Genomic DNA, 22,527 nt, shown 5'->3' on the forward strand with positions numbered 1-22,527 from the left:
CCCCTTCGTGGCCATAAGTTATTTTCGATCATACTCAAAGTAGACTAATAATGTTTTATCAGTTTTTTCTCATTCATATCTTGACCATTACCGGGGAGAATCTTCTGAAATCGTCAATGCTTATAATTAGTTTTTAATTACAAATCAAATGATAATAATGACATATTGAACATACTTAATATTTTGTTCTCAGCTTTGGATTTTAGATTAGCAATTCATATAATGTTCGCTTCTAATCGAATTTGAGAGAAAAGTAGTTTCCAAAGATTTATTCAAAGAAATGTTCTCAGTCCTCTGATGAAAATAGGAACACACTTTTCAGAAAAAAAAAACGAATATTTTCTACAGGGTTTGAACACAGAAACTTCTGATTGATAGACTAGTGACACAAACCGCTCGACCAGTTCGTATGTCCTCAATGACCTCTTTTGACTTTTGTGTAAAGTGGTTTCCTGCTCCACACTTTTTTTGTTTGTTTGTTTGTTTATGTCGATACAACTATAAGTTTGTGGTGAATATTTGGACGTTACAGGTCTTGCAATGCATAAAAGGGTTTTTCGTATAAATTACATTCAATTTTACGTCCTAATAACTTATATACAACAGGTTGAATCTGTGAAATGATTGGGGTTGGAGTGATCGTAAATATTTTCATAGTTAGGAGCCTGGATATGCAAACCCGCTTAGCGTGGGGATTTACTTATGTGAAATTTGGTACCTTTTCGTAATACAAACCATTCTCTGTACTGATGTAGATTAACAAATGACGAGAAATATTGTAAAACGTAGCTAGATATGTGTAATGCCGTCGAGGTGGAAAGAACGTGTAATTGTTATGTTCTTTTTAATTGCAGACCTTATTATATCTACTCTCTCTCTCTTTCTCTCTCTCTCAATTCTTTGTGGTTCGTATTTCATGTTGGCTTCGTGGCACAGTACGTAGTGTTTCGGTTTACGAGTAAGAGGGTCGCTGATTGGAATTACTTGTACCCCATTTCTATTTTCTAAAATATTATAATTTAATATATTTTTATAAATATTGCCAGTAGATGTTCGTCTGTAATTATACTTTATTTCAAACGCACAGACATTTGTGAATAGAGGTAAAGGAGAAAGGAGATAATACTTGTTTCCTTGTTTTATAATGGTTTTTAAAACACACCTCAATGTAAACAAATCAAGCACATAGGCAATTTAACATATTTTGGGTGGAATAATTTTTTGGTTGATTGGTGTTTTACTGCGTCTCTGTCTCTAATGAACCACTGGTGGTATAATTTCCAAAACACAAATGGCGCCACCGCGGATCGTCGCTGCGGAGCCGCCCATATTCGGCGAGCTGTCGCTAGTTCCCCATCGGTGGTCCACCGACGCTTACAGCATGAGGTTGCTTCTGAAATTTAATCACGTATCATAATATCATATATCTCATATTAATGTTGAGTTGAGTTGATTTTGAAAAAAATGAAATCTTTAAGTTTTACGTCCAACAGTTATGACGGTTAGGATAAAAGGAGACGGTGATGATGAGAGGTGAGTGAAATGGTGGAATGAAGAAAGTGGGAGGAAATAGGAGAACCCCGAGAAAACCCACGAGCACGATGTTTGTCCACTACAAAGTCCACACGGTACGAGCTGGGATCGAACCAGGGACCCCAAGCAGCGGAGGTGAACGCTCTACCACTGAGCCACCGCACCCCCTGAGTTGACTTTGAATTTAACGTCCCCGTTAGCAGCGAGGCTTTATGAGACGTGGACCTACTGATTAACGTGGAATCCAAACCATATGAACTCCCGCCGGGAATCGAACGCAGGTCTTCCACGCCAAAGACGCGTAGGTTAACCGCTTAGCCACGAAGGAGCTCTCTCGTATTAATGTGTCAGAATGATTAACGATATATTTTCACTGAACATTGAGTGTGGCAAAGGGTGTAATATTGGATTGAAAATGTAATGGTTAACTTGTATTTTTTTTTTATTATTATTACTTCTAATTCTAAACGAAAGTTTTGTGATCGAGACTTCTTGTAAAAACAGTAATTTTTACGCGAACAAGAATACGTGCTTCTTTGTAACAGTGAAAAGTGGTACACTATAAATTTGCAGTATTCTAACTATAAACTTCGACTTTGTTTAATTTCCGTTAATTAAATTGGAAATATGTTTGATCGTTGAAAACCACCCCACGCCGTAAGCGTCAGTGGACCACGGATGGGCAAGTAGCGACATCTCGCCAAAAAATTGACAGCACCGCAGCGACGATCCACAGTGGCCCCACATACGTTTTGAAAATTATACCACCAGCGTCAGAGAAGCAACGAAACCCCATTGAATCAGAAAATTATTTCCCCAAAATATGTTAAATCGCCTACATGCGTAGTGGACTGGTGCTACATCCAGCTGTATCATCTTACTGTGCCAAGCAATGTTACCAGACAATGCCAAGCAATGTTACCAAACAAATGTGGGTAAAACCTAAAACCGTCAGAAAACACCAATTAGGGGTACGCCACTTCCGGACCACGCTGTATATATCAAACGAGTAGGCTTAAATATTAGATAAAAGTATTTAAAAATAAGCAATAATAGCTTCCTTAAAATATTTATGGTAATAAGCGAAGTGTTTAGCTATATGCCTATTCTTCGTAATTTCGCACACACACTTTTCCCTGTGTTATATTTCACTTAAGAAACAATATATTGAAATTTGATGTAACACTCACTGTGCACCTATCTGAAGTTGCCCCTCCCCCTTGACTTATAAATTTCGACTCGAAATCAAAATCAATCGTTTGTTTTGCGTGCGGGAGGGGGGCAGCTTCACAAAAGTTCAAAAGAGGACTACAAAACCCTGGAATAACGGCACAAAATTGTAAGAAAGATGTTTGGTATAAGAATCAAGTTAGTCATTTTAACTAAAACTTGATAATAGAATTCAGAGCTCATTCGTGGCTAAGCGGTTAGCGTACACGCCTTTGAAACGGGAGACCCGGGTTTGATTCCCATCGGGAGCTCATGTGGTTCGAATTTCACGTTAATCAGTAGGTCCTTTCTCATATAGCCTTCCTGCTGAAAGGCACGTTAAACTTAAAATTAACTCAACTCAACTTGATAATAGATTTCAAAAGCCCATATCTCTCTTACCTGAGCTACACAATAAACGGGAGGTAGTGCACAAAATGCAACATTGAAACAACAATTACCGTTGTCAGCATTGGAGCAATTCGCATACGCACTATTTTCAAGTGGTTATAGATTGGTTATCTGAGGTGTACAAAACTCGAAAAATGGTACACAAAACTCACCCGTGTCAAGTTAGACCAACCACCAACACTAAAACTACAGGAACATATCTCAAAATAATGGGCTCCAAAATTATTGTCGCATGTCTATAAATATGTTGGTGTAGGAATATAATTTGATAACGAATTCACCCGGTATTTCTTATAATGTTAGTATGTGTATAATCGGCAAAGACATGTGTATGGGAAATTTCATGTCAAAAGAGCAGTAAATAAGAACTATAAAACGAAAATAAATTTTTCTCGTCCATTTAGCAACATTTCATTTTACTCATTCTAATTTTCGTATTTATAATTGTTTTCCTATGAAATTTACCACAAATATACATTTTCCGATTATAGGCATAATATCAGTATTAAAAGTACCCTGCAAGATCATTATCAAATTATATTCTTAGAAGAAGACACTTTTAGATATGCGACAATCATTTCGGACATGAGTGTACATCAACGCAACGCAAAAGGTCATTATTACTGTTATGATGAGTATGGCAAATTTAACGTCGAATTGACGCAAACCGTTACGGAATATGCCCGTTAATTCGTAAGGCTATAACAAGTTTTTATTCTGAAGCCTTCAGTTCGTACGCAAGTTGCCTGCACGTTATAGCACATCTCTTGGTCTCAGGTAGGAAGCACTGCAGATACCGTAGCGACAATTATTAGCCTGATTGTGAACTATTGGGAATTAGAGTGACAAAAGCTGAGGTGTCTTGCGTAGTAAGGATTATGAATATCTAAATATTTTCGACTATAGTTAGATCGCGAGAAGTCGTGAAGCTTGATTTATCAATTTCTCCAGTCAAAATAATACAACGGCGTGTCCCATTCTCATCTTCCACCCATAAAGTTTTGCCAGTGTCGTCTCTCGCGCTATACGGAGAACATCCTCTGAGGGTGCGGATTGCAACAAAGTATCGTTTTGTTGTTGTTGTCATATTTATATTTTTGCTGTATTATTGTTCCTGTTTCGTTCAAATAATTGTTATCGTTTGTGTTTTAGTTCTTTTTAAGTGCTTTTTTTTCCTTTGTTGCTCATTCATAATGTTTCCAAAGTTCGGTAACATTGAGTTGAGTTCATTTGGAGTTTCACGTCCCGTTCAGCAGCGAGGCTATATGAGACGTGGATCTACTGATTAACGTGGAATCCGAACCACATGAGCTCCCGCCGGGAATCGAATCCAAAGGCGCGTACGCTAACCGCTTAGCCACGGAGGAGCTCTTGGGTAACATAGTTGGTACACTTCTGCTGTTTCGCTTTTTCTCAATTGTGCGTTTGGATTGGAGCTAAACGAATCATACCGAGTTCTTCCGTTGCATTACTCGTGAGGCAAAGCAGTTGTATGATTGGTGTAGAGCCCAGGTTTCAGGAGCCCTCACAGTCTCTATAAATGTTTATGTAACTCGTAACACTTAAATGTTTTCCAGTTTGCATATTAGTGTTGTTTACAGATTGATATGTTTTACTTTATATAATAAGGGTTCAACTCTCGTAAGTTAATTATGCATTTGTTCAACATTTTCTGTCCAACGGTTACTTTGAAGCAGCGTTGCCAGATCTAGTATAATGATGCTAGATCTAGTATAATTTGCATGTATTTAGCATCTAGCATCTTGCTTTTAGCATCCCACCCAAATCTAGGATAATTTCAGCAAGTTTATCAAAAAGCCGTAAAACTTGGAGATGAGAAAGAAGTTGCTCGTGGGAAGAAAAAGAACGGCAGAAATGTATCCTCTTCCATTGATTCATACAGTTGGTAAACCATACAAGCAGTCTTATTTTCCGAAGTAAGTTAGAAACGGCTTTGGGCTTTTTTTGTGGCTCTACCCAGGGTTTTCTAATGCTTTAACTGCGAGGCATGGGCGGAGCAATGGGGGCCATTCTCCCCCAACTTTTTGACAACTTCACCATCTTTATTTCTGACTTCATTACCATCTTTATTCCTGAAATGAAAGATCCGAGACCGACCAAAAATCTGCCCCCCAGCAGACAATTCCCAACTCCGCTTATGCTGCGAGGTAATTTTCTTGTAAAATATGTAAATAAACACTTTGCATTCATTTATACGATATATACGCCATTGAGTCTGGCAACGACTGCACTAGTTTAGTCGACTTAAAGCTTTGGTGCGTGAAGTACTGAGTTCTATCCACGCATTCTTGCGCTCTGTGTATTTTAAGTTACTTTATCGTATCTCAACTTCGTTTTTTTCTTCTTTTAAAACTCCTGAATTAGTAGTTATGAGGATCTAGCATAATTTGACCGAATCTAGCATAATTTCAATCAGGTTTTGGAATAATTCCGAGCTGTGAGTCTGGCAACGCTGCTTTGAAGGTTGAGTTTAAGAGGACAGTATGTATAGAACAACACAACATATAGGGATGCACAAGTGGTTTTCTTGAAGAATATTTTTCAAGTATTTGTTTTGTTGTGCACGTTTTCAAATTATTCTAATCATCATTTAATGTGTTTGTAACAGTTTCTCTGATAATCGAGTGAGCAGTTCTCAGACAATAGAAATGGACTGCATCTTATTTTTTTGTTGAATAAATAAAAGCCTTCTATTTGTTATTTTGTTTTGAATGGGAATGGTCTATTTTCACTGTGGGATTGGAAGCCAATTAAATTGAGAGTATCTTTAAGTGCAATGATGTACAGCATTGTTCAAAAAATCTCGGCCACCCAATTTGCTTTTGAAAGGCCATATTCTCCCATTCGCAAGTAGAAAATTCAAATAGTTTAGATAAAAAGTCTCAATTGAGCAAAGAAAATCAACATTTTCGTGATTTAATTCAAACTGTGGGTTTTCAACGAAAGGGGTGGCCAGATTTTTTGAACAAGACTGTACATAAGCCAAGGATACGAACAAGCTCAATCGAAGTTAATTAACGGGGCTGCGTTGACTCAGTGAGGTCTGTGCTTTGATCCCAGCTCGTCCCAAGTGAACTTGTGGTGGACAAACACTGTATGCGTGGGTTTTAATGAGATTCTCCTGTTGTCTCCCCTCCTTCATTTCCATCATTTATTACCATTATCACCTTCTCCCTTAGTCTCGATGTATGATCGTGGGACGTCAAACTCAAACAAAATAATGATGTCACTCATTACCTGAGGTCAGTAAATTTATGTTATGAGGTTCTTTATCTTTATGCTTTGGACGAAAGCTGTCTGGAGGTTCGGATCCTCTTTAGTTGCTAATGTTCGTCACAACTTCACTGTTAGACAACAACAGAATATAGCTCATCCATTCTTAAACCAAAGACTAAACCTGTGTAAAGGGGCCCACAGACGATCCACGGTTTGTGCAAACATCATGTTTGTGCAAACACTGTGTTTGCGCAAACAATCGACCATACACGGTTCAAGTGTTTGCACAAACTTCCGTTCAATTTTGAGTTTGATCGCGTAAACATGTCCACTGAAGCAGCTTGTATAGCGATAGTAATTGCTTGTGCTTTGGAAGCGGAAAGACCTGAGAACCAAAACGGAAGAAGGGGGTGTGAATGAAAGAGTGGTTCAAGAAACGGTCTAAGTAGAGACCTGCACGGGACGAATTTTTCGGCCCGAGCCCAATCCAGCCCGAATGTTCCTAGGCCCGACCCAGACCGGGCACAAAATGTTTTGGAGATTTTCGGCTAGGCCCGACCCGATAAGTTTTTTTTTTTAAATTCTTGGTCCAAGCCCGGCTCGGGCCCGATAAATTTTAAAAGTTTTTGGCCCGACCCCGGCTCGATAAATTTTTAAAAAATTTAGCTCGAGCCCCAATCTTTCTCAAAATATAATATTAAACTTGACCTAACCCTCAGAAACATTTTCTAAACTCTGGTTCACAACCTGACGCTGCCTCCCGAATGGACCATTGCCTCCTAGAACTTTGCCTGTCATCGAGATAACGAAAACTCTATTTCCTGTAACAAAAATCTAACTTAATTGATTTTAGCAGAAAGTGAAGATGGCAATATTGTTTTGCGACAGGCAAAACTTTCCCACCCCTTCTTGTCATATTTTGGGTTCAATGAAGGTCAAAGTCAGAGCTCAATTTATCGCGCAATGCCTACAATCCTCTATAGTGAAAGTGTAGCCGCTAAGCAAGACAAACTGTAAATAGCTATTGCATTCTTTGTAACATTTTTCACGGGCACACTTCTTCAACGTTTGGCTTTATTCCAATTATCGTTAAACGAAAGTCAATAATTATTAAAGAATTGCAATTAATTGGCTCCAGCCCGGTCCGACCTGAAGTGAAATCAGTGTCGGCCCACCCAAGCCCGGCCCGGACCAAAGAAATAACAGAGTCGGGCAGGACTGAGCCCGGCTCATGCAGATCTCTAGGTCTATGTTTAGTCATCAAAATTTACCTAGGTAATATCCGAACTTGAGATAAGTTCGACTGTGGACTATAAAAATTATTTACGAATGGATTCAACTACATGTGGTGAAGTACTGGAAAACTGATTTTATTCCAGACTGACTCTCTATCCGCCTCTATCTATCTATTTTCTTAATTTTATCCACCAATTCCTCATATTCCGCATTTTTCAGATTCCTGTTTTTATAATCTTCATTCTTTACCTTCCACAGTTCAGGTACATTTCGATAAGTTCAATAAATTCTCTCCAGAATTCTTGATTCCTATTCATTGACGCCATAGCGCAAGAAATAAGCGTCTGTACACTAGGCCTCTTACTCGGAAATAAAGCTCGTGTTTGCACAAACATGCCCATACACGGTCCACGTGTTTGAGCAAACATCATGTTCGTGTAAACAATTTTTGAACGAGTTCGATGTGGAAAAGGTTTGCACAAACGTTTGCGCAAACAGTTCATACAGCACCATACACGGTCAAACTGTTTGCACAAATAGCCTTAGTTGCACAAACCGTGTACCGTGTATGGGTCCTATAAGATTACAGATATTTAAATGGTAGGCGGAAAGTATTTTCGACAGTGTTTAAAGTAGAGGGGTTTTGTACGCATACCTCAAATTAATCCTGGAATCTTACACAGCTAAACGATTCACGTTAATGTCTTGAGTGCAGGAAACCTGGGTTCAATTCGCGGTGGAAGCTCACGCAGTTCAGATCCAACATTAAGCTGTAGATCCATGTCTCACTTAGCCTCGGCGCTGAAAACGGGCACTAAACTCCAAAACTAACCATCAAATTGGTGCAAGTTAAATGAAATATAACCTTGATACAATAATATCTCTTTAGGTCCCAGGGGTTTTCGTTTCTCTCGTCTTGGACCAATGCATATTCTTTCCTGAAGGTATCCACTTCTAAAACTGGTCCTTCACATGTTTAATATTTTTTCGAGTTCAGATTCATTAAAGTGAAACTTTATTCAATTAATCTAGGAGGTAACCAACCCTAAGTACACAATTGTCTTTTATACATAATCATGAATGTGCCGATTAAGAATCTCTTAATTGCGATTTCATCATCATCTTTTTCCTCCTATTATTAGTGGCACATATGTTGGTTTGGTTGACCACCCAAGAGTCATCCGAAAATCTTCAGTAAATGTGTAATGATGATATTAAAAGTTCTAAAGCAAACACCAAAAATATAGGCTGGTTGCGCGCGCACCTTACAGCTCGCTGTTGTCAACTCTCCCTTGTCATGTGCCACCTCCTTCCCCTCCTGTTGCAGGAGTAAGCAGACGACAGCCGTTTACCTAGCCACAGCTCAAAGCCTGCGTTCTGCCGTAACCAATCTTCAACACGCGCGCGAAACATGAAACCTTGACAGTGACTGAGCAAGACAAATGTAAATGTGGCAAGTGCGTAGGTTGCTAGTTGGCTGTTGCTCTCTCCACTCACTTTTTGTTGCGCGCGCAACCCGCCTACATTTTTGGCGTTTGCTTTAGTTGTATAAATTAACAGTGTTTTATTTTTACAACTGAAAAAGAATCAAAGTGCGACTTGACAAATTTTAATATACTTTTTGATTAAATACAGTAAAGATCAATAGATATTTCAATTATTATGTCCAAATACTTATATATCCAATACATATATCCAAATATCACAGCTAAATCATTTGTAACGTTTTCTAACAAAACATATGGTATTTGCTTTTTTATGACGGCCAAAGTAAATTAATGTTAAGAGCATATTCTGTGTATAACATAATCTTTGTAGTTAATTACTTCTTGTTATCATATTTGGAGCTAGCATCCCAAAATATATTTACTCGCAAAACACTGAATTCCAAAAACACCACCAAAAGCAACACAGGAAATTTCTCGAAGCATTGAACTTAAGTAGAAGAAAAAAAAGCAGTGTTGTTGACTGTTGGTCTGTCTAGTTCTGCAAATAAAAAAGAGAAAGATTCTTAATTCATATATATTCATTCATATATATAACAATGAAGTATATGAAGACTTCCGAGTTCATAATTGTCAATTTAATATAAAGGATAATAATCAAGTGAACATACAAATGAGTGGGAGGATACTTGTTTAGTCCCGGAACTTAATAACAGTCCCTGTTGTATATTAAAGTGATCATTAATTTTCAATTTCCGAATTTCTTTGCTCCCAACCCCTAAACTAGTTCCATGTCGGACCAAACTAATCCATGAAAACAATTGGCTCAATTGAAAAATATTTAATCGACCCCCAAACGACATCAACTTCTGATTACATTTACAATTGGCAAAAGTTTGGAATAGACCCCAGTAACTTTCAAATGACTGAAGGGAAAGGGGTCATATTTTGGATAGAGATAACGAAGGTAGATCTACATCTGAAACTGAGTAGTACCATGATGACAGTCTTCGATTCACACCCCAAATTTTAAATAATTATGGCGTCGTGTGGCATATTGTTTTGGGGGTAGCTTTTCACACAAATACACATCTGCCTTTATTGTAACTTTTAAAGGCAAAGAATAATTATTAGGCATCCCTGAAATACCATCATCTATAGCAGTGGTGCCCACCCCCCCTTATGTCCATGACGCACCCCCCCCAATTGTCTATCCGTAGGTGTTCTTCCATGAAAAAATCTTCTTTTCGATTAATTTTACCCCCCCCCATCAAACATATTTATATAGATTTTTAACCCCCCCCAAATATTTCAATGACGCAGTTTGCGTCATAGCCCCCCCTTGTGGGCACCCCTGTCTATAGGAGAAGCACAAGCTACAACTATTTACGAACCAGTGGAGAAATTGAGAAATACAAGCGTTGTGCTTCGATACAACTGCAAGCAACACCGGCAGAATAAATAGCGCTTGTACAAACCTTGAGAAGAAGTTTGATTGTGATTTACTGTACCTATCGTGCCGACATCACATATTCGAATTAGTTCTTTAAAGTAATTTTCACGCAATAATAAATGATGTTACTGCTGCCAGTACAAGTTCCGGGCCTGGTATACTTTTGTTCGAAAGCTTTAGACAATCCTGGTCGTCCATCGACAAAAGCAATTAGCGAATTGGGATAGATGATGTTACGGCAGGTGTCCGTGTCAGTATACTGGAATTTATACTACAACAAATACACCAGAATCACCATAGAGATGGCTGTGATGTTTCTCTATGGTGTTTCTGGTGTATCTGTTATTGATCTATGAGATGGCTATGATCTTCCTATGCGGAATTCTTCCACAAGGTGTTTCATTTCGCATTCTTGGAGTTGTGAGCCATGTTCGGCGGACAGCAAAGACTCTATATATGCGTTCAAAATATATTTATTCCAAGATCAATTTAAACTGACGAGAAAAGAGAAGAATTCAATCAAGAGACTATGCATTTTCTTTGTCCGAATCTATTCAATGCTTGGTTCCTTGCACCACTGGCTGAGAAAGCTCCCTATCACAATTACAAGTTTTTTACAGAAATTAATCGAATACAAGGAAATAGATCCAGAAATTAGTAATTCTGCTGTGAAAAAAAAAATTGCTAACCATTTGTAGTATCCGTCACCAGAAACTGCGGCATTTGCATTCTTTGATGATGAAGTACCGCAACCGTGATGGAAAAAATGGTTTCTAATATAACGGAGAGTACAGAACAATATGATGTACAAAACCAAGCAAAGCGATACTCTATAAATAGTGCAAGAGCTTCTTTGTGGCTAAGCGGTTAGCGTACGTGCCTTAGGCGTGGGAGACCCAAGTTCAATTCCCGGCGGGAGCTAATGTGATTCGGATTTCACATTAATCAGTAGATCCAGTCTCATATAGCTTCGCTGCTGAAAGTGACGTTAAACTCAAAAGAAACTCAACTTTATAAATAGTGCAGAAATCAATAGTTTGAAAGAAAGAAATTCTCGGACTTTGTTTCCGCAGATTCGAAGACATGTTTCTCAAGATTTTCTGTAGACACACATTTTCTAAAAATATGTCCATCTACTTGGAAGTAAGATGTCAACTTTCAACGTGGGTTGGAGATATTGAAAGACATTATGTTGGTGATCGACGTGGTGAAGCTGGTGCAAGAATATGGGAGCATTCTAACCAAGAAAGAAAAGCAATACATACTTCAGATCGTCAGTGAACCCAGGAAAAAGTATCCAGGTGCTTCAAAAATTGGTTTAATTTGGCAGTAAAATATGCCTAGTTACTCACAGCCTTCAGCTTTTATTATTATTATTATTATCATCATTTTAAACCTTCATTATATTAATTATGTCTTTTTACGTACTTCATGTAAATAATTTTGGGATGGAATGTGCTATTATATAATAGACCCTAACGTATGTAATTGCTTTCTTCTTAATTTTATGTACTTCTTTTTAAATGCTTCTGTAAATTATAAAAAAAAATATTGAAGGATAATAAATTGTTATTATAAAGTTAATAACCATTACATGATCAGAGATAAGTTGCAAATAAAGACAGATGTGTGTTTGTGGTGAAAACTTACCCCAAAATGATGTGTCACATGACCCCATTTCTACTTAAAATTTTGGCTGTGAATGCAAGATGGCGGACTTCAAGATGCTGCCATCATAGTACTACTCAGTTTCAAGAGTAGATCTATCTCCACTACCTCTATCCAAAATATGATCCCTTTCCCCTTGGCCGTTTTAAGATTACAAGGGTCTATTCCAAACTTGTCATATACTACTATATATTACAAATGCATTCAAAAGTTTAGGTCGCTTGGGGGTCGGGTAATATAGGTGTACTTCAATTGAGCCAATTATTTTCATGGATAAATTTGGTCCGACATGGAATAAGTTTAGGTTGGGAGCAAAGAAATTCCAGAATTTTTTTCTCCATGTAATTAAGAATCACCCTAATCTCTCTCTCTCTCTCTCTCTGTATATATATATATAATATCGGGTGTTCTAAAACTGGCGTCCACGGACTACACAGTGCTATTCAACAAGTGAAAATACGAGGGCCATTGTAAAAGTCATGGCAACTATTTTTTTCTCGAAAATGGTAAAGAATTAAAAAGTTCTGAAATATGCAAATGGAAGGTTAGTTCATATATATAAACATTACATGCAGGGAGATGAATGAACACATGCCACCATAGAGATATAGCACGAGAAAAAAAGAGAAATTTTGTCGTTCCAAAAGTGTTTCTGTCAATTGCAACTGTATACAATAGTTCATTACAAACTATGTGCATTCCATGGCATCAGGAGTCTCCCCAAGAATCCACAAGATGGCAGGGACTATAAGATGTCACAGGTACTTGTTTCTGTCCTGTACTATTGTGTACTGTTACAATTGACAGTAAAACAAGTTTGAAACGACATTTTTTCGTCTTTTTTCTCGTGCTATATCTTTATGGTAGTGTATATGTACATCCATCTCCCTACGTGTAATGTTTACATATGAACTAACCTTCCATTTGCATATTTCAGAATTTTTTATTCCTTACCATTATCGAGAAAAAAAATAGTTGTCATGAGTTTTGCAATGACTCTCGTATATGGAGAAATATATTTAATTGCATTCTTTTCGGGTTCTCGTCTGAAGACGCGAATTGCACTATGTAACAATGTCTCAAAGAACCGTAGAGTAGATATCTACTAATCCATCAAATAATTACATCGATTCTTTCCAGATGGCAGATGACATAAACTTTGACACTAGCACCACCTATTAGCGAACGATCGAAGTAACTACTTGATGAATTCGTAGAGCAATGCTAATGGTTCCAAGTTAATCTCCGACGTTGCCACATAGTGAAAATTCTGATACCCCAAAGCAGCTGCGGGAAGCCCTAGAGAATATGTCATTAGATAGCATTTTCCGTTTATTTTCACCTGTAGAATAGCATTCTGTTGTCCGTGGGTGCCGTTTTTATTACACCTGACAATTACTTTTAAATACAATTTATAGCTATATAAAAAAATATTAAGAGAAAACTGTATCAAATGCCTCGGTGCTGAATTAAACATTATAGAGGGCAAGCAAGGTGCATCATAACAAATGTTGCAAGAACTCGAAGGCCAATCAAACAGTTCTACGTATGTCTAATATACATTCTACGTATAGTTAATCTTTCTCTGCACTTTCTCTTTCGCACTTTATACCCAGTAATTTAGTTGGAAAAAAAATTCGAAACCGCCTTAATGCACACGGCTAACAGGCCAATTTGTTACTGAACTACAGAATATCGAAGATAAATATTTTCCAGAAGGGGATTCCGGTGCGTATTGGCCCACCTAAATCACTACTTATATAGTGTATTCACTCAATAGGAGTGCCGTTCGGCAAATATCTTTGAAGTTCTCATGCTGAATTTTACAACAGTATCTCTTCCTCCCTCCATGCCTTTTTTGACAGTATTTACGGGGTTGCAACGTTTTACCATCCACTATGTCCCTTCTTTCTTAACAATACTAAGACTAATATGAAACAGATGTCAGACAATGTAATAAGAAAGAAGCTGGTCTTAGGGAATCAAACACAAACTGAAAGGACAGCATTGGGAACTGTGGCAACTAAAATTCCACGCGGAATTGACAAGCGACTGTCAATTGTTTGAAATGAGAGTTTTGGTTGACCATTTAGTTGTCAGGGGTGTTTTCTGCACAAGATCCTTCGGTCGATGACTTATTTATGGCACAAGCCACCACAAGTAGAAGGCCGTATTCTTTATATACGAACTGCACTCCGATTGAAGAAACAAACTATACATCATCTTTAAGCTTTCTTGACGAGTATACAGAAAATATTTTTTTTTTTTTTGTATGATTGCCAACCCTGCACAAAGTTATTCTATTTATTTGTATTCGTTTGCTTTCTATGGAGTTTGGTTTACCAAAACTCCTTTCTACAGAAACTCATTTATCTGTATATTTACCATCTGCAGGCGTGTCTGTCCGTCCGAGAGATAAAAGATCTAAATAATTAGTTAATGGATCACCATCAATTTTGAGCAAATGTTCCGAATCTGGTTTGCTAATAGAGGTTATATTCAAGCCGGAAGTAGTAGAAATAAATCACTTCCGGTTTTAACATTGATCACAGCAGAACGAAAACGGCAATAGATAGGAAGAAGACGTTTCATGTAATCGATTCAGAGTCCCAACAATACATTTTGTTTCCACTGCTAATTCTCTACAAAAATAGCTAGTGATAGAAAACCAGTAGGACTTCCAATTTCGATATTCGTTTAAATCACTTGTTCCCAACCTAGAGGAAGAGAACACCTAACAAGGAGGGTATAAATTACTAACAGAGATAAACTACAAATTAAATTAAAATACCAGACAAACATAAATTGTAGTTCCAATAAAAACAAAGCTCGTAAAAATATTGCACTAAAATAGTAGACTATGTTCAAGTTTTTTTGGAAATAAATATAAATTGGTTATTATTATTATTATTATTATTATTATTATTATTATTAACAGGAGGCACCGTGGTTCAGTGGTAAAGCATTTACTTCTTATGGGTGGGGTTCCTGGTTCCATTCCCGGCCAAGTAAGTTTGTGGTGAACAACATTGTCTCCGTGGATTTTGTCGGGATACTCCTGTTTCCTTCCACATTCTCATTCCACAAATTCTTCCATCATTGACTTGCCTTAATCATCGTCTCCCTTAGACTAACGGACATAAATATGGGACGTATTATTATTATTATTATTAGGGACGCGGTGGCTCTGTGGTGGAGCGTCCATCTCCGGTACTTGGTGTCCCTGGTTCGATCCCAGTGCGTGCCGTGTGAACTTTGTGGTGGACAAACACCATGCTTGTGGGTTTTCTCGGGGTTCTCCCGTTTCCTCCCACTTTCTTCATTCCACCATTTCACTCATCTCTCATCATCACCGTCCCCTTTTGCCTAACCGGAATAACCGTGAGACGTAAAACTTAAAGATTTCATTTCATTTACCATTATTATTATTATTATTATTATTATTATTATTATTATTATTATTATTATTATTATTATTATTATTATTATTATTATTATTATTATTGAAGAATTGAGAACACTGCATCTGATGTCGTAAAACAGGTCAGAGCAACAAGCGGCAAGAAAGAGTGGGGAAGTAAACTAACTAAAGCTCACGAAAGGGGGCACGAAGTAGATGGGATTCACGAACAAGGAACTACGTAGACAAAGTTAGGAACCACTGATCTGCAGAGGGCAAAAACGAAAAGCGATAGCGAGAAGGAGTGTTTTGGGATTGATTTAGCGTTTTGAGAATCACTCTTTACTCTCTATTCAAACCAGAAGTAGCAAAAATAACCACTTCCGGTTTCAAAAATTGATCGCTGTAGTCACGACGGTAACATATAGCGAGAAGCGGTTTTCAGCAATCAATTAAAGTGTTGTAACAATATATTCCACCTCCATCCTAATCACTCTACTATAACCAATAATGGCAAACATTAATCATTTCTAATTTTAACGTTAATCGCTAGAGTAAGAAAAAAAAGTCATAAATAGCGAGAAGCGGGTTTATGCAATCAATTTAGTGTCTCAAGAATATATTCCATCCCACTCTAATCTCTCTACTATAACTGCAAGTGCTAGAAAACTACCACCACTTTCAGTTTCATTGGCTGAAAGATTTCATTTGCTACGGAGTCATTCGGTTATTCCCACCTCCAATTCAACTGACGCGGACTACAGATTGTCGGAGAGGGTGTTAAGTTAGATGAACTAGCAGTGGTCAATCTAGTATCTAGTTAGAAATGAAATTGTAACTTAGCACTTACCATAATGAATCGTAGGAGGAGGAGGACGACTAAGCAAACAGGCGGACTGTGAGGACGATGGCGCTTAGCTGACGCACGCATAACTGATCAAGGCGATTAGCAGAAACTAATAAAACAGACATCATTCCAATCGGAGAGGAGTCGGACAAGGCAGCTACGAAGAAGATACACTTTATTTATTTAACAATCACTAGATTCAGCTCAGAGGCCATTTTATACTTGATATCTAACAACAACAACAACAATAATAATAATAATAATTTCATTATCTCTTTTCACTTACGAAAAATGGTCAAAAGAAAAATTGTTAGCTTTTGAAAAATATTTAGTAGTCTGCCCCCTTCAGCAAAATTCTCTACGGGTAGGAAGTGAACATAATCCATAAGCGTGAAATCAATGTTGATCGTCAAATTCGAGATCTTTGCAGGAAGTCTTACCTTTGCTGTCGGGATGCTAATCTGGAAGCTATTTGTGAGGTGAATTAATTGCATGAGATGCTTAAAGATTAACCGGCACAAAACAAAATTTGTGTGTGAGTATTTAAGAAGTAATAATAATAATAATAATAATAATAATAATAATAATAATAATAATAATAATAATAATAAAGTACAACAAATGAATGAAAAGATAAAGTAAACACTGAACCTGAAACTATAAATTTTTCAAGACGTTTCTCACTAAATATGTGAACTTTTTTTTTCAGTGTCGTTACGGTCGGTAGATGATGTTGATACAAACTTGTGATATATATACACTGTATTTCTAACAACAAACTTATTTGTTTTCAATTGAGGAAAAGATTTATTGATAAACTTTTTTATAAAGATAGAATTTATGGATAATTAATTTAGCTGCATATTGTACAAAGTGAGTCGCCTACAAGAATTCTATTTTCAAATTACAAATCAAATTTGTAATTAATATAACGTGAGAAATTCAGAGGCGAAATGAGATTTTTCCCCCTTGAGATGGGATTTTATAATGTTTCAGGTTGGCATCACTGCCTGCCTCCCTTTACTTGAAAATGGTCCATGACAAGCAGAATTTAATTAATTCGCTACACATGAACACATTCTATAAATTTTAAAGAGTTGTTACCGTTCATATTTAGGGCAGTGCAATATTTAACCAGTTTTAACGCCAAACAACATGGAGCGTAAAAGCATACTGATAAACAACAAGTATTACAATTGTAACAACAAAGAGACATGGAATTAAACGGAACAAACACAAAGTAACTATTCGTGTGGACTTTGTGGTGGACAAACAACGTGCTCGTGGGTTTTCTCGGGGTTCTCCCGTTTCCTCCCACTTTCTTCATTCCACCATTTCACTCATCTCTCATCATCACCGTCTCCTTTAGCCTAACCGGCATAACCGTGAGACGTAAAACAAAGATTTCATTTCATTTTACAAAGTAACTATTGTTATTATTATCATTATCATGGAAGATTCGAGTATTCAACACTGCATTTGAAATCATAGAAGAAATTGGATTAATAAACAGCAAAGAGAAAGCGTGAAATATGTAGGGTTCACGAAGAGCGGGCGTGAAGTATGCGGGATTCGTGATGGGGTGCTGAGTAACAATATGAGCCACTGATCTACTCGTACGTAGCGTAAGAGCGATAAGCGATATTGAGAAGGAGTGTTTTGGTATTGATGTAGCGTTTTGAGAATCGGTGTCATTTTCTCCCTTAACTCTCTATTCAAACCAGAAGTAGCAAAGATAACCACTTCCGGTTGCAAAGTTAATCGCTATAGTGACAACAGTAACAGATAGCGAGAAGCGGTTTTCAGCAATCAATTAAAGTGTTGTAACAATATATTCCACCTCCATCCTAATCTCTCTACTATAACAAATAGTGAGAAACATTAATCTTTTTTTTAATTTTAACGTTAATCGCTAGAGTAAAAAAAATCATAAATAGCGAGAAGCGGGTTTATGCAATCAATTTAGTGTCTCAAGAATATATTCTATCCCACTCTAATCTCTCTACTATAACTACAAGTGCTAGAAAACTACCACCACTTTCAGTTTCATTGGCTGAAAGATTTCATTTGCTACGGAGTCATTCGGTTATTCCCACCTCCAATTCAACTGACGCGGACTACAGATTGTCGGAGAGGGTGTTAAGTTAGATGAACTAGCAGTGGTCAATCTAGTATCTAGTTAGAAATGAAATTGTAACTTAGCACTTACCATAATGAATCGTAGGAGGAGGAGGACGACTAAGCAAACAGGCGGACTGTGAGGACGATGGCGCTTAGCTGACGCACGCATAACTGATCAAGGCGATTAGCAGAAACTAATAAAACAGACATCATTCCAATCGGAGAGGAGTCGGACAAGGCAGCTACGAAGAAGATACACTTTATTTATTTAACAATCACTAGATTCAGCTCAGAGGCCATTTTATACTTGATATCTAACAACAACAACAACAATAATAATAATAATTTCATTATCTCTTTTCACTTACGAAAAATGGTCAAAAGAAAAATTGTTAGCTTTTGAAAAATATTTAGTAGTCTGCCCCCTTCAACAAAATTCTCTACGGGTAGGAAGTTAACATAATCCATAAGCGTGAAATCAATGTTGATCGTCAAATTCGAGATCTTTGCAGGAAGTCTTACCTTTGCTGTCGGGATGCTAATCTGGAAGCTATTTGTGAGGTGAATTAATTGCATGAGATGCTTAAAGATTAACCGGCACAAAACAAAATTTGTGTGTGAGTATTTAAGAAGTAATAATAATAATAATAATAATAATAATAATAATAATAATAATAATAATAATAATAATAATAAAGTACAACAAATGAATGAAAAGATAAAGTAAACACTGAACCTGAAACTATAAATTTTTCAAGACGTTTCTCACTAAATATATGAACTTTTTTTTTCAGTGTCGTTACGGTCGGTAGATGATGTTGATACAAACTTGTGATATATATACACTGTATTTCTAACAACAAACTTATTTGTTTTCAATTGAGGAAAAGATTTATTGATAAACTTTTTTATAAAAATAGAATTTATGGATAATTAATTTAGCTGCATATTGTACAAAGTGAGTCGCCTACAAGAATTCTATTTTCAAATTACAAATCAAATTTGTAATTAATATAACGTGAGAAATTCAGAGGCGAAATGAGATTTTTCCTCCTTGAGATGGGATTTTATAATGTTTCAGGTTGGCATCACTGCCTGCCTCCCTTTACTTGAAAATGGTCCATGACAAGCAGAATTTAATTAATTCGCTACACATGAACACATTCTATAAATTTTAAAGAGTTGTTACCGTTCATATTTAGGGCAGTGCAATATTTAACCAGTTTTAACGCCAAACAACATGGAGCGTAAAAGCATACTGATAAACAACAAGTATTACAATTGTAACAACAAAGAGTCATGGAATTAAACGGAACAAACACAAAGTAACTATTCGTGTGGACTTTGTGGTGGACAAACAACGTGCTCGTGGGTTTTCTCGGGGTTCTCCCGTTTCCTCCCACTTTCTTCATTCCACCATTTCACTCATCTCTCATCATCACCGTCTCCTTTAGCCTAACCGGCATAACCGTGAGACGTAAAACAAAGATTTCATTTCATTTTACAAAGTAACTATTGTTATTATTATCATTATCATGGAAGATTCGAGTATTCAACACTGCATTTGAAATCATAGAAGAAATTGGATTAATAAACAGCAAAGAGAAAGCGTGAAATATGTAGGGTTCACGAAGAGCGGGCGTGAAGTATGCGGGATTCGTGATGGGGTGCTGAGTAACAATATGAACCACTGATCTACTCGTACGTAGCGTAAGAGCGATAAGCGATATTGAGAAGGAGTGTTTTGGTATTGATGTAGCGTTTTGAGAATCGGTGTCATTTTCTCCCTTAACTCTCTATTCAAACCAGAAGTAGCAAAGATAACCACTTCCGGTTGCAAAGTTGATCGCTATAGTGACAACAGTAACAGATAGCGAGAAGCGGTTTTCAGCAATCAATTAAAGTGTTGTAACAATATATTCCACCTCCATCCTAATCACTCTACTATAACCAATAATGGCAAACATTAATCATTTCTAATTTTAACGTTAATCGCTAGAGTAAAAAAAAAAGTCATAAATAGCGAGAAGCGGGTTTATGCAATCAATTTAGTGTCTCAAGAATATATTCTATCCCACTCTAATCTCTCTACTATAACTACAAGTGCTAGAAAACTACCACCACTTTCAGTTTCATTGGCTGAAAGATTTCATTTGCTACGGAGTCATTCGGTTATTCCCACCTCCAATTCAACTGACGCGGACTACAGATTGTCGGAGAGGGTGTTAAGTTAGATGAACTAGCAGTGGTCAATCTAGTATCTAGTTAGAAATGAAATTGTAACTTAGCACTTACCATAATGAATCGTAGGAGGAGGAGGACGACTAAGCAAACAGGCGGACTGTGAGGACGATGGCGCTTAGCTGACGCACGCATAACTGATCAAGGCGATTAGCAGAAACTAATAAAACAGACATCATTCCAATCGGAGAGGAGTCGGACAAGGCAGCTACGAAGAAGATACACTTTATTTATTTAACAATCACTAGATTCAGCTCAGAGGCCATTTTATACTTGATATCTAACAACAACAACAACAACAACAACAATAATAATAATAATTTCATTATCTCTTTTCACTTACGAAAAATGGTCAAAAGAAAAATTGTTAGCTTTTGAAAAATATTTAGTAGTCTGCCCCCTTCAACAAAATTCTCTACGGGTAGGAAGTGAACATAATCCATTTTACTTTAAAAAAAAATTTTTGAATAATAAATGTAATTGAATTGTGTTTTGTATGATGTTCCCTTTCCTTGAGATTACATGCTATGTTGAATGTATCACTGACTAGTGACACCGAACCTACCGGGCCCGTATGGGCTCGTCATCAACAGCCACTGATACACTCACCAAGCCAATCATCTACGGAAAATAGAACTCAAATTTGGCCCGAAATATAAAGCTTCCAAACTCTCTTCCATCTCGACTCACAGTCCGATATCCAGGCCTGCAGTTCATCATCCACATCCCATCCGGAAATAGGTTGTGAACCACGACTACAGACACAGGACACCGACCTCCGAGTGGAGCTGGCGCTGAGCACAAAGAAGATCTTGATGTTGTCTGTGAAAGCCCTATCTGAATTTAAAAAAAAAAAATCTTGAAACAGAATTTTGTAAATTAAAAAAAAAATCTAAACTGAGATTTTGATCGAAACTGATAAAATGAGAAATTTCTACAGATTCGGTTGTTTTCAACTCGGTCACACTAAGGAAAGTCTTTTCCCTGAATTTCACAGCTATTTCATTTCCCCAGCAAACTTATTCTGTACATACTGCTCTCTGTTTTGATCATGCTTCGCATGCATACCAAAAACATCGACTACATATTTCTATGACTTCTTAAAATTACAAGCTAATTAGATTTTGTATTCGAAAAGAAAGATGCGTTCACGGCTAGTAAGTTTTATTCTTAAACTATTCATGAATGTATTATTGGACAAAATATTCGATAATAAGAAAATATTTACATTGAACTGACATACCCATCTAAATAAAATTTAATAAGATCGATTTCTATACTTTTCAGAGCCGAAACATTCTTTACTTTTGCTCATATTCTCAAAATATTCATTGCAATTTCTAACTTGATGGGTATCAGATTTTTAAAATATTACGTAGGTTTAGCCTATTGATGAAAGTTTTCAGTTACCGGTACGCAAAATGCATGTACCCTTGCACTCGACAGTAGCCGTGAATCTGACACTTGATTACATCTTCAACATTCGTAATCATTCTATTTCAAAAAAACCAAAGAAAACATGCCAAAATAAATAAAGGTTGAATTTTGAGCAGAGTTACCGAAAATGAATAATTTCTAGATTTTGGGGAATCTAAAACATCTCTTCATCACTGGGGAAAATGTGTGTGTGGTACACACATTTTTCTTGAGATTACAACAATCGCTCTGTGCTGAGATTCTAGCTTTCGTTTCCCCCCCCCCCATCGAATGAAAACACGATGTCACA

General features: G+C 37.0%; 2 protein-coding genes across 3 annotated transcripts in view; one reads left to right on the plus strand and one right to left on the minus strand.

Annotated features, from left to right (window-relative positions):
* Positions 1 to 22,527, plus strand: part of LOC145668129 (atrial natriuretic peptide receptor 1) — a 2,711,550-nt gene that overhangs the window by 527,190 nt on the left and 2,161,833 nt on the right. The gene's annotated exons all lie outside the window — the stretch shown is intronic.
* Positions 9,231 to 22,527, minus strand: part of LOC145669060 (testis-specific serine/threonine-protein kinase 4-like) — a 110,956-nt gene continuing 97,659 nt past the window's right edge. Inside the window, exons 11-14 of the mRNA XM_081737420.1 lie at positions 20,856 to 21,009; positions 18,649 to 18,802; positions 16,443 to 16,596; positions 9,231 to 9,612 (exon numbers count right to left, since the gene is read on the minus strand). The gene's annotated coding sequence lies outside the window, so the exon portion shown is untranslated. The remainder of the gene's footprint in view (positions 9,613 to 16,442; positions 16,597 to 18,648; positions 18,803 to 20,855; positions 21,010 to 22,527) is intronic.

This window comes from Thermobia domestica, chromosome 13, assembly GCF_964235325.1.
Source record: "Thermobia domestica chromosome 13, izTheDome1.hap1.1, whole genome shotgun sequence".
NCBI classification, from domain to species: Eukaryota; Metazoa; Arthropoda; class Insecta; order Zygentoma; family Lepismatidae; genus Thermobia; species Thermobia domestica.